The sequence below is a fragment of the Arachis hypogaea genome, chromosome 11, assembly GCF_003086295.3.
Source record: "Arachis hypogaea cultivar Tifrunner chromosome 11, arahy.Tifrunner.gnm2.J5K5, whole genome shotgun sequence".
Lineage (NCBI taxonomy): Eukaryota > Viridiplantae > Streptophyta > Magnoliopsida > Fabales > Fabaceae > Arachis > Arachis hypogaea.
The window spans coordinates 101,655,796-101,669,411 of NC_092046.1; the positions used below are offsets into that span (position 1 = coordinate 101,655,796).

Below are 13,616 nucleotides of genomic sequence, written 5' to 3' on the forward strand. Positions count from 1 at the left end.
CAGTTGATTTGGGGGCCTGTTGAGATAGCTCTCCTACTTGAGACTCCATCCTCTTGAGTTTTTCACCATGGTTTCTTAAGGTAGCTCTCACATCATCCCTGAAGCTTTTCAATTCGGTTATGTCTTGACTCATGGTTGCCATCATTCCTTCTATCCGGTTTAATTGATCTTGAAATTGTTGGTTTGGATTAGGTTGGGTAGGTTGATTATTTTGGCCATGATATGATGGTTGGGAGTAAGTGTTTTGTGTGGCTTGGTATGATCTTTGGTTGGAGTTTTGGTATGTGGAATTGTTATGTTGGTTGTGGTTGTAAGGTTTGTGGTTTTGTGGTTGGGTTTGTTGGTTCCCCCACCCAAAGTTTGGGTGATTTTTCCATCCTGGGTTGTAAGTGTTGGAATTTGGATCATATGATTGCCTTTGTTGGTTTCCCACATAGTTGGCCTCTTCCCAATCACCTCCTTCAATGCTTACTTCCTCTTGATCTTGTGTGTGTATTGCAGCCACTTGCTTTGTTTCTAATTGCCTGGTAAGCTCTGCTAGTTGCTTGGCAAACACCTTGTTTTGGGCTAGAATTGTATCAACATGGTTCAGCTCCATGACTCCCTTAGTGTTGTGCCTCTCTGATGCATAGTAGTACTCATTCTCAGCCACTGTCTCAATCACTTCAATGGCTTCTTCCACAGTCTTTTTCCTGTTCAATGAACCTCCTGATGAATGGTCTACAGCCTTCCTTGATTCATAAGAGAGTCCATCATAGAAAATATGCAATTGCACCCAATCATGGAACATGTCTGGTGGGCATTTCCTTGTCAAATCCTTGAATCTCTCCCATGACTCGTAGAGAGTTTCACCATCTTGTTGTCTAAAAGTTTGAACCTCAGATCGAAGCCTATTGACCTTTTGTGGGGGGTAGAAACGTGCCAGAAACTTGCTTTCCACCTCATCCCATGTTGTTAGACTCCCCCTTGGGAATGATTCCAGCCACTTAGCTGCCTTGTCCCTAAGTGAAAATGGGAACAAAAGCAGTTTATAGGCATCTTCCTGGACTCCATTGGACTTCACAGTGTCACAAATTCTCAGGAATTTTGTGAGATGTTGGTTGGGATCTTCATTAGCACTCCCACCAAATGAACAATGATTCTCCACAAGTGATATTAGCTGTGGTTTGAGCTCAAAATTGTTGGCCTGAATGGGTGGTTTCTGGATACTGCTACCACAATTCCCAGAGGTTGGGTTTATGTATGAACTAAGAACCCTCCTCTCAGGAATGGCATTGTTTCCATCAGCTCTCTCATGGTTGTGAACTTCTCTATCCATGTTGAGATCTAAAGCTTCCTCAAAATTGTCCTCAGATTCTCCTTCAGATTCCTCTTCTCCCAGTACTCTCTTCCCTCTTGCTTCCCTTCTCAGTCAATGAAGGGTCCTCTCTGGTTCGGTATATGGAGGAGTTGATGTCTCTCCTCTCCTACCTGTCATACAAGAACACAGCACAGGCAACAAACAAGTGAAATACTCTTGGTTAATGGAAGAGTATGGTTAGAGCAGTTGAGGAATTAATTCAAACAGTTAGTGAGTCAGTGAGTTAGTTGCTTGAATTTAAAGGCATAAAGAAAGAAAGCATGTAACATAGTGCAGAAATTAAAATTCAACAAGTAACTTGTACTGAATTAATCAAAACAAAAAAAATGCTCAATCTAGTTAACTTCCAATTTGAGAATTGTCAATCGAAAACCAATCCCCGGCAACGGCGCCATAAACTTGATGCGCATAAACTAGTTATGCCACGATCTAGGAAATTGCACGATCGGCAAAATTCCTTCCGGCAAGTGCACCGGTTATCGTCAAGTAAAAACTCACAATAGAGTGAGGTCGAATCCCACAAGGATTGGTTGAATGAGCAATTCGGATTAGAAGTGTGTTCTAGTTTAGCGGAATCAAGATTTAGATGAGAATTGCGGAATGTAAAATTGGCGGGAAAAGTAAATGACAAGAAATTGAAATGGCGGAATCTTAAATTGCATGAATTAAAGAGCAGAAGCTAAATTGCTGAAAATAAAAGGGAATGGGGGTGATTGCATGAATATAGTTGCAGAATGTAAAGAGAAAGTGGAAATCAGAAATGGGGAATTCATTGGGTTATAGGAGATATTGAGATCTCCGAATCAAAACATGTTTATCTCTTCCTCAACCAATGCGTTCATTAAATTTTGCTTGGCAATCTTATATGATTGGATCCCAATCCCTTGGCTCACCAATTCTCTCTAAAAACAAACAAATTCCCAATCCCTTGGTTTAAATGTTCATAAGAAGAGATGATGCTCGATCACTGATTATACCACACAGTTTCATGAACCACAATTTGGTAGGATTACATGTCACAATATCCATCCAAACCCCAATCCAATTCACTGTGAGAAAGCTTCTCTAGCATGAATCCTCCATTCCTTTCCCAAGGTTCCGAAGGATTCCAATTATGGGTAGTTTCTTTCCCAAGACAACTACCCAATGGAATTAGATCGAGAAGCTTTCTAACAAAATTCAAGAGAAAAGATTGAAGAAGAAGATAAACTATTATTGATTCATTGAATTACAATAGAGCTCCCTAACCCAATGAAAGGGGGTTTAGTGAGTCATAGCTCTGAATTCAATTACAAAGAAATGAAAACTAGCTAAATGAAAAGGTAAAAGTCCTTCCTAACTTAAATTCTATCCTATTTATACCCTTTCTATATTGAGCTTTTGTTGTGTTTCTTGGGCTTTGAGGCCTCTCCCTGCTTTCCTTTTGCTTTGGGTTTATGATCCATAATCTTGATGAGGCTGCTGATCCAAATTCTGTAACATTCATTGAGCCAACTTAGTGATAATCAAATAATAATACATGACTCAACAAATTGAAATTTCAGACTCATCAATCCTTCAGGCCCAATCCCATAAACCATGATATTCAATTGGGTTTCATGCCAGAGTAAGTTTAAGTTAATGTTTGTGCTCAAAGACTAACTTTAAACCGCAATATTTTTGGCCCAGAAACCTTTTCCAAGAGTGGCGTTTAAGTTGCAGTTTAAGCTTAAACTGCAGCTTAAACGCCAGACACTTCCAGTGAAGCCTTTTGTAGAAGCACGTTTAAGCTTCAGTTTAAGGTTAAACTGAAGCTTAAACGTGGAAATGGAAGAAGGCAGCCTTGGAGAGTCATGTAGTCGAACACGTTTAAGCTTCAGTTTAAGGTTAAACTGAAGCTTAAACGTGGAGATAGGAAGGGCAGCCCTGGAGGTCGAACACGTTTAAGCTCCAGTTTAAGGTTAAACTGGAGCTTAAACGTGGAAGATGAGAAAGGTAGCCCTGGAGGTGTCGAACACGTTTAAGCTCCAGTTTAAGGTTAAACTGGAGCTTAAACGTGGAAATGGAGAAAGCAACCCTGGAGGAGAAACTTGGTCGAACACGTTTAAGCTCCAGTTTAAGGTCAAACTGGAGCTTAAACGTGGAAATGGCTCTCTGGTGCACTTCCCATTTCTGGCGTTTAACCTCCAGTTTAAGGTTAAACTGGAGGTTAAACGTGGAAATGCTTCCTGATTGGCATTCTCATTCTGGCGTTTAACCTCCAGTTTAAGGTCAAACTGGAGGTTAAACGTGGAAATGCTTCTTTGGTGAGACTTCAATTCTGGCGTTTAACCTCCAGTTTAAGGTTAAACTGGAGGTTAAACTTCAGTTTCAGCATTTCTTAGCCTTTATGATTCTGGCGTTTAAGCTCCAGTTTAGGCTTAAACTGGAACTTAAACTCCACATGTGATATTCAAGCTTCCTTTATTGATTTTGTTGCTTCCTTGCTTAGCCTCTTCTTCCCTGAAATCATCCAAACAATTGCATCAAAGTCTTGCAAAATTTCATGAGAAATCTTCCATTCATAGCATTCAAGTAATATAACTAAAACTCATGGATTTTGCATTAAAATCATACTGTTTGGATGGTTCATTGCTTTGTTATTCATTTAACCATTCTTGGTTACTTTAAGCTCAAGAAAATGCATAAAACAACTAAAACTAACAGAAAAATGCTAGTGAAACTAGCCTAAGATGCCTTGGCATCAATATCATTCTCCAGATTAAAGTACGAGTGAGTATCTTACAAATAGAATCAAGCATGATTGAATAGAAAACAGTAGTAATTGCATTATTTCATGAAGAACAGCAGAGCTCCACACCTTAATCTATGGGGTGTAGAAACTCCACCATAGAAAATACATAAGTGAAATAGTCTAGGCATGGCCGTGAGGCCAGCCTCCAAACGTGAACAATGGTCTCTAGATCAAAAGTGATCAAAAGATGATAAAGTCTATGAATACAATAGTAAAAAGTGCTATTTATACTAAACTAGTTACTAGGGTTTACAGAAAATAAGTAACTAAGTGCATATAGTGCAGAAATCCACTTCCGGGGCCCACTTGGTGTGTGCTTGGGCTGAGCATTGAAGCTTTCACGTGCATAGGCTATTCTTGGAGTTAAACGACAGCTTGGGTGCCAGTTTGGGCGTTTAACTCCAATTCTGGTGCCAGTTCTGGCATTTTACGCCAGAAAGTTTTAGGCTGGCTTTTAGCGCTAGTTTGGGCCATCAAATCTCGGGCAAAGAATGAACTATTATATATTGCTGGAAAGCCCAGGATGTCTACTTTCAACGCAATTGAGAGCATGCCAATTGGGCTTCTGTAGCTCCAGAAAATCCACTTCGAGTGCAAGAGGGTTAGAATCCAACAGCATCTGCAGTCCTTTTTCAGCCTCTGAATTAGATTTTTGCTCAGGTCACTCAATTTCAGCCAAAAAATACCTGAAATCACAGAAAAAAACACAAACTCATAGTAAAGTCCAGAAATGTGATTTTTGAATAAAAATTAATAAAAATATAATAAAAAGTATCTAAATCATACTAAAAACTATGGAAAAACAATGCCAAAAAAGGTATAAATTATCCGCTCATTACAACACCAAACTTAAATTGTTGCTTGTCCCCAAGCAACTAAAATCAAAATAGGATAAAAAGAAGAGAAGATACAATAAATTTCAAATATCAATGAAGTTCAGTTCCAATTAGATGAGCAGGGCTAGTGGCTTTTTGCTTCTGAACAGTTTTGGCATCTCACTTTATCCTTTGAAGTATAGAATGATTGGCATCCATAGAAACTCAGAATTCAGATAGTGTTACTGATTCTCCTAGTTCAGTATGTTGATTCTTGAACACAGCTACTTTATGAGTCTTGGCCGTGACTCTAAGCATTTTGTTTTCCAATATTACCCCCGGATACATAAATACCACAGACACATAACTGGGTGAACCTTTTCAGATTGTGACTCAGCTTTGCTAGAGTCCACAGGTAGAGGTGCCCAGAGCTCTTAAGCACACTCTTTTTGCTTTGGACCACGACTTTAACCGCTCAGTCTCAAGCTTTTCACTTGACATCTTCACGCCACAAGCACATGGTTAGGGACAGCTTGGTTTAGCCGCTTAGGCCAGGATTTTATTCCCTTGGGCCCTCCTATCCATTAATTCTCAAAGCCTTAGATCCTTTTCATCCTTGCCTTTTGGTTTAAAGGGTTATTGGCTTTTTCTACTTGCTTTTTTCCTTTTTCTTTCTCTTTTTTTTTTCTTTTTTTTCGCCACTTTTCTCTTTTCTTTTTTTTGCTTTTCTTTTTTTCTGCAACCTTTTCACTGCTTTTTCTTGCTTTAAGAATCAATTTTATGATTTTTCAGATTATCAACAACATTTCTCCTTTTTCATTATTCTTTCAAGAGCCAAAAATTTTAACATTCATAAACAACAAATTCAAAAATATGCACTGTTCATCAGAAAACAAAAAGTATTACCACCACATCAAAATAATTAAACTAATTTCAAGATAAATTTCGAAACCCATGTACTTCTTTTTCTTTTGCAATTAAAAACGTTTTTCATTTTAAGAAAGGTAAAGGATTCATAGGACATTCATAACTTTAAGACATAAACACTAAACACTAACGATCATGTAATAAATACATAAACATAGATAAAACATAAAGCATAGAAATTGAAAAACATGAAAATAAGAACAAGGAAATTAAATAACGGGTCCACCTTGGTGATGGCGGCTAGTTCTTCCTCTAGAAGATCTTATGGAGTGCTTGAGCTCCTCTATGTCTCTTCCTTGCCTTTGTTGCTCCTCTCTCATGGCCTTTTGGTCCTCTCTTATTTCATGGAGGATGAAGGAGTGCTCTTGGTGCTCCACTCTTAGTTGCTCCATGTTAGAACTCAAATATCCTAAAGAGGTGTTGAGTTTCTCCCAATAGTTATGTGGAGGAAAGTGCATCCCTTGATGTATCTCAGGAATTTCATGATGAGGAATTTCCTCATGCTCTTGTTGAGGTCCATGAGTGGGCTTTCTCGTTTGCTCCATCCTTTTCTTAGTGATGGGCTTTTGAGATGAATCTCTCCATCTCCCATGACTCGGAGTTGGAAGCAACTGCCTTCCCTTTCCTCTTTCTAGAGGTTTCTCTGGCCTTAGGTGCCATTAATGGTTATGGAAAAACAAAAAGCAGAGCTTTTTTTTCACACCAAACTTAAAAGGTTTGCTCGTCCTCGAGCAAAAGAAGAAAAAAAGGAGGATAAGAAGAAGAAATGGAGGTGTGTGAATGGTTCGGCCAAGGGGGTTTTAGGTAGTTATGATGTGTGAAAAGGAAGGAGTGATGATGGGCTTATATAGGAGTGGAGCGGAGAGGGAATTCTTGTAATAGGGGTTGTGTTTGGGAGGGAGATGGTTTGAATTTAAATTGGTGGGGGTAGGTGGTTTGTATGATGGTTTTGGAGGAGAAATGGAGGTGATTTGGTGGAGGTTATTTTGGGGAAGAGTGTTATGGAAAGGTTTGAAGAGGAGAGAAGAAGAGGTGGGGTAGGTGGGGATCCTGCGGGATCCACAGATCCTGAGGTGTCAAGGAATTCTGCTCCTTGCACCATTCTGGCGTGTAAACGCCCTCTATGTGCCAATTCTGGTGTTTAACGCCAGCTCTGCTACTTTTCCTGGCGTTAAACGCCAGTCTGCTGCCCCTTTTCTGGCGTTTAACGCCAGCCAGACACCCTTTTCTGGCGTTTAACGCCAGCCAGATGCCAGACACCCTTTTTCTGGCGTTAAACGCCCAAAATGCTGCCCATTATGGCGTTTAACACCCAGAATGCTGCCAGACTGGGCGTTAAATGCCCATTTTGCTATCCTTACTGGCATTTAAACGCCAGTAAGCCTGTCCTCCAAGGTGTGCTTGATAAACCACTATTTTATGGTTTATATTGTGTTTAATTATGTGGTTTTATCATGATCTTCACCCACTTATTCATTAAATAAGCATGCATTTATAATTCATTCCTAAAGTTATTGCATGATTGAAAACTTGCTTCCTAGAGACTTTTAATTATGTATTTTATTTCTCCTTTATTCCATTCGATGCCGTGATTTGTGTGTTAAGTTTTTCAGGCTTTATAGGGCATGAATGAGTTAGAGATTGGAAAGGAAGCTTGCAAAAAAATGGAAGGAACACAAGAAATTGAGGAGATGACCAGCGAGAAGCGACGCGGCCGCATGGATGACGCGACCGCGCGGAAGAGAGGAAATTGCAATGATGCGGCCGCATGGATAACGCGGCCGCGCGAATTGGAAATTGCACAAGTGACGCAGAAGCGTGGACAACGCGCCCGTGTGGCAAAGCGAAACGCCGAATGACGCGTCTGCCTGAGTGACGCGTCTGCGTGACATGCGTGATTTGCATAATCTGTAGAATCGCTGGGGGCGATTTCGGGCCTGATTTTGACCCAGTTTTCGGCCTAGAAAAGCAGACTAGAGCCAGAGAACATGCAGAAACCAAGAACAACATTCATTCCGCATAGTTTTAGTTTTAGATCTAGTTTTCCTCTCCTCTAGGTTTTTTCTCTACACATTCAAAGTTTTTAGGATTTGTTATTTTCATTGTTTTTGCATTGGGATATTGAGAAGAGTTATTGCCTCATCAAGACTTCGACATTCTAGTTCGTTCTCTTTACTTGTCTCTTACTCTTCCATGTTCCTTAATTTACTTAATTTTACTATTGGATTATTTTAGCATTTATTAATACAAGAAGTACTTTTATTTTTAAATTAATCTTTTGATCATTATTTATCATGTCTTTCTTTAATTCCCCTTCTTATGTTATGAATTTTACATTTACAATGAGCGAGTAGTTCCCTAACTTGATGGGGAGTTGATTGAAAGGAACCCTTGAGTTGGGATGCTCAAGAGAAAGATTGTAATTGGGTTTATTGTTGGATTGCTCTCTAGTCACTAACACCAATCCTCCCAAGAGCGGATTGGAACTTGTGGATAGAAACAGCATTCCAACTTGTTTAACTTTCCCTTACTTAGTGAGGGATAACTAAACATAATAACCCTCAATTTTCAATTAATCTTGAGAGTACTCCAACAAGAATAGGGCTTCCAGCTAATCAACTCCCAGTCAAGGCTTTAATTTAAATTTATATAAATTCCCTAATTTAATTTTCTGCCATTCAACTCAAACCTTTTTGAAAACATCTGATTAATAAAATAGCACACTTTTCTGCAACTCGTTGGGAGACGACCTGGGATTCACACTCCTAGTATTTCAATTTTAATTTCTGTGACACCCTTCTAAATTGATAAGCAGATTTCTGGTTGGTTGAAAACTATACTTGCAACGCATATTTTATAATCATTCTTAACTCGCCAATTTCCGCTCACATCAATTTTTGGCGCCGTTTCCGGGGAGTTGCAATAGAGTGCTAAAGTTATTAATTGGAATTTATTTATTTGCATTTTATTTTATTTTACTACTATGAGCTGCTTGTTTCCTTCGTTGGATGACGCGTTCGCTTCCTGACCCAAGTTTGCTAGTATTCGATCCTGAGATTGAAAGAACTATTTCACAAATAAGGCAAGCTCGGCGTCGGTTAGTCCTCTCTGAGGGCGGATCTGAAACGTCACTTGAGAAAGAAACCAGCCCCCATTCTACTGATTTGGTTGTTTTAGGTGCAGGTAACATGGCAGCAGCTAGGAGAGTTACTATCCAGGAGGCTGGAGCCCCTGATTTTACAATGCAACCATTTCAAGTGCATCACCCAGCAGTGGCTACAGACTTTGAAATAAAGACCGCACTGCTCAATTTGATGCCCAAGTTTTATGGCTTACCTGCTCAAGAGCCTATCAAGCACTTGAGAGATTTTCAAGCAGTCTGTTCTACTGTCAGGCGTGATGGTGGAGATGAAACTTCAATTTTGCTGAAAGCTTTCCCGTTTTCTCTTGAGGGGCAGGCAAGAGAGTGGTACTACACTCAATCCGCAGCAACTGTATCCAACTGGGATACACTCAGAAGAGAATTTTTGGAAAAGTTCTTTTCAGCTGAAGTTACTGATAAATTGAGGAAAGATATTTCCATGATTGTTCAGGATGATTCTGAAAATCTCTATGAGTACTGGGAGCGCTTCAATAATCTTCTGGAAGCTTGTCCCTACCATATGATTGACAAGATAGTGTTACTCGGTTATGTCACACAGGGCATGAAGCCCTGATGAGTATTTTGGTGAGAAATAAATTTCTCCCAAAACACACAAATCTAACCGGCAAGTGCACCGGGTCGCATCAAGTAATAATAACTCACGGGAGTGAGGTCGATCCCACAGGGATTGATGGATCAAGCAACTTTAGTGGGTGATTAGTTTAGTCAAGCTAACATTTATGTGAATTGTGTGAAATTGTAACCAACAGGAAGTAAAGGACAATGAGTTTAAAGTTGCAGAATGTAAATTGACAAGTAACTTAAAGAGCAAGAAATTAAAATTGCAAGAATCTTAAATGACAAGAAATTTAAATTGCATTAAATGTAAAGGGAATTGGGAATTGGATTTGCAGAAATTAAACAAGGAAAAGTTAAATTGCAACAAGCAGAGAAGTAAAAGATGGATTTGATTGATTCGGAACCAAAACAGAAATGTAAATAAACATGAAAAGCAATAAACAGAGAATGTAAAATTGGAATTAAGATGTCAGGACCCAAGAGACTAGATAACCAAGTCTAGATCTCAATGCCTTCCTAGATCCAACAAGAACAATTGCAAAGGAAATGTAAATTGCAGAGAAAGTAGATGAAGAGCAATTAACAGAAAATTCGATTCAATTAAGCAGTAAAGAAAGCAGAGAGAAATCTCAGAGGGAGAATGAAACAGAACACCTTCAATTCTCCACCCAAGACTCAAAAACAAAGAAAAGAAAATTAAAGAGAGCTCTCAAATCCTCGTGCTCCCTAGTGGAGCCAGCCTCCTCACAAATATGAAAATGATGCCTTATATAGGCTTTACAAAATGAGAATGAAATTCAAAACAAATTACAATTAAAATGAAATTTCTATTCTAACTATCTCTTGTGCCTTTGAGTGGTGTCAATTGGGCCCTTGCTCTTGATGGAATTGGGTTGATAAAGGCCTTGGTTGATTGCTCTTGGAGTTGGAGAAAGATCCATTGTGAACCGGGTTGAAAAACATAAAAGCTTGAGTAAAAGTTTGAGCAAAAGTTAGGGGTGTAACTTTTGCTCTAACTTTTCATATCAACCCCATTGTTTTGCTGATACCAACGTTGGTGCAAAAGTTAGGGGTCTAACTTTTGCTCCAACGTTGGCCTCCCTTATGCATGTTCATGGTGCCAACTTTGTCCTCTTGTCATGTTGCTAATTTTATGCCCAATATAAACTATCATATATGGTTGGAAAGCTCTGAATGTCAGCTTTCTAACCCACTTGGAATCCCTTCAATTGGACATCTACAACTCAAGTTATGATCATTTGAAGAGGGCATGGTCGCTGGCTTTGGTGTGCAGCGTTTGAGGTAACGTTTGCCTCAAACGTTGGCGAAAACGCCAGTTCTGGAGGCTCAAACGTATTGTCCACCCCATACTATTATACATTGTTGGAAAGATCTGAATGTCTACTTTCCAATGCCTTTGGAAGCACATCAATTGGGGCTCTACAGCTCGAGTTATACTCCATCGAAGGTGCAGAGGTCAAGTGGCCTCACTGCAGGTTGCCACCATGTTCATTTATGCACATTGCGGGGCAGTTTTCTCCCTCAGTTTTAGTGTCCACCATGCAGTGCCATATATGCTTGGAAAGCTCTTGATTCCTACTTTCCATTGCTTCTTGAATCACCTCATTTGGAGCTCTGTAGCTCAAGTTATTCTTGTTGGAAGTATACCCCTTCAAGCTGTTGTGGTGTGTGGCGCCAACGTTAGCCACCAAGTTAGGGGGCTAACGTTGGCGCAAACTTTTGCTCCTCCCCTTGTGATTTTCATGTGCCAACGTTAGCCACCAAGTTAGGGGGCTAACGTTGGCGCAAACTTTTGGTGGCCAGGGAGGTTTTTCTCATGCCAACGTTAGCCCAAAAGTTAGGGGTCTAACGTTGGCGCAAACTTTTGGTGCCCAAGGAGTAATTTTCAAGTTCTAACGTTAGCTTCAAAGTTAGGGGTCTAACTTTGAGGCTAACTTTTCACCCAAAAGTTTGTGCAAAAGTTTGAGGTTAACTTTAGGTCCAACTTTTTGCTTCCTGGTTCAATTTCACTTATTCCATTGTCCTCTCTTTACTCCTAGCCATTCCTTCTTGCTTCACCCTTTCTCCAAGCCTTCTTCACCTATCATTAATCAACCAAACACATCAAAGCTATGCTCAAAATCATGAGATATTCATTCTTTCATAATATGTGACAATTTTAGCATAAAACCTCATGAAATAGCATGAATTCATACATGGTTGATTAAATCAAAGGAAGCATGAAAATCTACCCAATTGGCTTGCTTATGGCTCAAGAAAGTGCATAAAACCTACTGAAAACAAAGGAAAAAGCATAGAAAAACATGACATGGTAACATGTCATCACAACACCAAACTTAAACCTTGCTTGTCCCCAAGCAAGAAAAGAATCATGCAATAAAAATTGACAATCCAAGGCAAGAAGAATAGCAACTCAATGTTCATGGTAAGCTAGTTTTCTAAGCATGCTACAATCACAAAAGAAATGTAAATGATTGATGCTTCCATCTAGCTCAATTTATGAAATCTTTCTCTTATATTTCTTCCTTGAAACAAACTTTTGATTTTCTTATTTAGCTTCTCCTTTTTGGGTGCTTTGCCCCATGAGTTGATAACAAAGCTACGACTTCTAAATGCTTTGTTTTCAAGTATTACCACTTGATACATAAGCACCACAAGCATTTGATTAGAGGGCTTCATTAAGCTCATTTTTCTTGACTCTCTAATCATTGATGCTCAGAGCCTTGAGCTTTGAGGGAGTGCTTTTGCACTTTGAGCCTAGCCTTGACTTCTAAGTGTTTTGTTTTCAAGCATTTGGCTTGATACATAAACACCACAAGTACTTAGCAAATAAATTGCCATTGGTACTCAGAACCTTCAACTTTCTCATTCTTTCCCTTTTTCTTTTCTTTCTTTAATTGTATTTGCTTTCAAGGTTTTCATGATTTTAAAAGATTTCACAAAACGTGCTAGATGAAAACTTCAATTAAATAAAATCTAATGCAATTAAGCAACAATCAAACATACTAGCTTCCCAATACTTTTATGCACATGCTAAAATCTTCTTTAATGCCTTGTTTGTTTATGATCATGATACCTTGTTGCTTTTGAATTCACAAAACTCAAGTTGGTAATCATAATGACATAGCACCATGTTGCAATTTAGAAATCAACTATGCCTTTTCATACACACATGCATACAGAGAAGGTAAAGACAATCATGCAGTTTATGGTGCTTGAAACAAATGAGAGGAAAAGGAACTTTACAACCTTGCAGTTCATCTTCATTATTGTTGTCCTTTTTCCTCTATTCTTCCTCCTTCCCTTGCCAAACTCAAAATACTTGCTCATCCTCAAGCAATAATTAGAACAATGGCTATGGGGCTAAGATGTATCATGAATGTCTTACATAATGAAATGTTAGTAGCACATGTGTTTTAAGCAAGCAAAATTAAAGATAATAATCAAGGCACAAGAGACAGAGACATTGTGATTGCAAGCTTAAGAAGGTGAGCATAATACTTTCCATAAAGAATAAGTGGCACATCAAACTTAATGTGACACTTTCGCTTGGAATCAATGCAAGTATCCAGTAAAGATTTGAAGCAAATTGTGTTGCATAGCAACACCAAACTTAGAATGCAATCCTATGTCCATTTATTTGAATTAAAACCAAGCAAATGAAACTGTTCTTTATTAAATACAATCACTGAGCCAAGAATATGTCATTAATAAAGCTCTCTTGGTGATGTATTAATAAACACAGCAAATAAGCAAACTAAAATGGAAGCATTAAAAACAAAGAATTAACTAAAGTAAACAGAATAACAAAATATCAAACCAAAAGAAAATTAACACTGCAAAGACATTATGGTTATGTAGACAAGTGGTGTTGCTGAACGATTTGCATAGAAAAATAGGTGGCACACCAAACTTAGAATCTTGGTGTGTCGCTTTTCATTTTTGATTTGATGCAATCATCCAAAAAGATTGAAAACAATTTGTTGCAAGGCAACACCA

At 38.9% G+C, this 13,616-nt stretch overlaps 1 non-coding gene across 1 annotated transcript; it reads left to right on the forward strand.

Annotated features, from left to right (window-relative positions):
- The first annotated feature begins 788 nt into the window (after window positions 1-788).
- Window positions 789-892, forward strand: LOC112725954 (small nucleolar RNA R71). Its single transcript, XR_003165031.1, has one exon. It is a non-coding gene; the product is annotated as a small nucleolar RNA R71 (small nucleolar RNA).
- Window positions 893-13,616: the final 12,724 nt, after the last annotated feature.